Source organism: Elaeis guineensis, chromosome 9, assembly GCF_000442705.2.
Source record: "Elaeis guineensis isolate ETL-2024a chromosome 9, EG11, whole genome shotgun sequence".
Taxonomy (NCBI): Eukaryota; Viridiplantae; Streptophyta; class Magnoliopsida; order Arecales; family Arecaceae; genus Elaeis; species Elaeis guineensis.
The window spans coordinates 20956484-20958878 of NC_026001.2; the positions used below are offsets into that span (position 1 = coordinate 20956484).

Below are 2395 nucleotides of genomic sequence, written 5' to 3' on the forward strand. Positions count from 1 at the left end.
AGTACTTCACTCCATCATATACCTACTCCCTATGTATCCAAGTACTTCCTATAGAAGTGACTCAATATGAGATTAAGTCCAATGTCATTCAAATACTACCATCTTTCTATGGACTTGCTAATGAGGATCCATACAAATATCTTGATAAATTCTTCAAAATTTGCTCTACAGTTAAAATCCAAAATTTTTCTGATGATGCTCTCAGACTGAAATTGTTTTCTTTTTCATTGAAGGATAAAGCCAAATATTGGCTGAACTCCTTGGATACCATAATAATTTCAACCTGAGATCAACTTCAGAAAAAATTTTTTGAGAAGTACTTCCCAATAGGAAAGACTAATCAAATCCATAAGGCCATAACTAGTTTTTTTCAGTTGGATGAGGAGATATTTAATGAGACATGGAAGAGATTGAAAAAACTAATTAAAAAATACCCCCACCATGCTGTACCCAAGTGGCAACTGGTCCAGTGCTTCTATGATGTCTTGTCAGAGAAGCACCAACAAATGGTCGATGCATCATGTAGTAGAACCTTCATGCTAAAACTGAACATGAAGCCTAACAACTGTTTGAAATCTTATGTAAAAATTTACTGCACCACATGTCTACTGTCAGGAGAGACCCTCCCATGACTGGACCTAAACGTGATTGGATTTATGAAATTAGTAGTTCGATGGACATCCATTGTAGAGTGGATGAATTAGCTCAAAAATTAGACCGAATACTGCAAGTATTACCCACCAGTACTCCAGCCACAACTACGATCGATGTTTGTTCCATATGTTCGAGTCCTGCACATACTGTTTATGATTGTCCTACTACATCCTAATTTTTTGAGTTTATACATGAACAAGTAAACCAAGTACAAACTTAGAATAATTATAGACCAGGACACAACCCTTACTCAAATACCTATAATCCAGACTGGAGAGATCACCTAAATTTTTTATGGAAACCCCAACCTGTGGTTAACCCGACTACTTATAGATCCAATTTTTAGGAATCACAATATAGATATCGATCCTATAGCCAGCACCAGCATATCTCACAGCCTGTACCCAATTACAGCCTTTCTTTCGAGGAAGACATTCGACAAATCCTCCGCTCCCTCACTCAAATGATTGCAAAGCTAGAGACCCAAATGGGTCAACTAGCCACTACTCTCAGCAGGAGGGAGGAGGGTAAACTGCCTAGTCAACTTGTTAGAAATCCAAGAGGGTAGTACATGACTAAAAGCACCAATGCTCCAAAAATCTTTTCTGAACATGTGAAAGCCATTATGACCTTAAGAAATGGGAAGACTTTAGAACAACCATCACAAAAACCAACCCAACTACAGACCAAAACCAATGAGAAGTTGACTGAATATGAACCATCCAAGGATAAGGAGGACCTTAAGGTAAAGTATAAATCTATATCATTAGCACCACCTCAGTTATCTAGAGCTCCATTCTCAAGTGTACTAGAATCCCCGTGCCATTTAACAAGAAGGGTAAACTAGATGAAATATTAGAACTATTTAAATAAGTTCAAATCAATCTTTCCCTTCTTGATTAAATAAAATAGGTCTCGATCTATGCCAAGTTTTTGAAGGATTTGCACACACAAAAATGAAAATCTCAAATACAAATCCTAAAAAAAGTCTGCTTCACTGAATAGGCCAACTCAATCTTCCAACATTCTACCCCTCCTAAACTTAAAGATCCAAGTGCCTCTTGTTAGATGTATGTCCTAGAAGCCAATCTTGACTGATACATATCATATTTTTAGGATATATTTTTATACTTATTAGGTATTTATATTACCATTCATGTTTATGTGTCCATGAATCATCTAAGAGATTAACAAGATGATGACATATATTCTCAAAGAGTTGAAAATTTGAGACATGTATCATTGATGGTTAATTTCTAAATTACTCCTGGTCATAGGATCATCATGGGGATGGTGATTGATCTAGAAAGACCAATGCACGGATCACTTTCTTCAAACAGATGAGTCTCGAGTCTGTGGTATAGTGACACTGGAGTGAGAGTACAGGTGGTTGTAAGAGAATAACTAGCACTGAGCGTGACCAACACAAGAAGTCACATACATGTCTGCTCACTTGTTAGTAACTTTCTCGATGCTGCAGTTGTATGACTGATCCTTTGATCTGAGATGGTACTATTGCTCACAGTGAAGCTGTTGAAATTTGATTGATACATAAATATTGATCTCAATAAGCCATTGTAGTGGATGTTGGCGATAGTTGGTCCACTATAGGAGTAGGATGCGCATCAAAATGGGATCTATCGATCCTAGCAGAAGGGAGTAGTCTTATGAGATTTAAGAAGCTGAGTCTTTAAGTCTATGGCCATAGCAGTGTGATTAATGAAAAAGAGGTTTCATAAGA

At 37.0% G+C, this 2395-nt stretch overlaps 1 non-coding gene across 1 annotated transcript; it reads right to left on the minus strand.

The window, feature by feature from the left end:
• Nucleotides 1–342: 342 nt before the first annotated feature.
• On the minus strand, nt 343–448 carry LOC114913291 (small nucleolar RNA R71). Its single transcript, XR_003799300.1, has one exon. It is a non-coding gene; the product is annotated as a small nucleolar RNA R71 (small nucleolar RNA).
• Between the last annotated feature and the right edge of the window lie 1947 nt (nt 449–2395).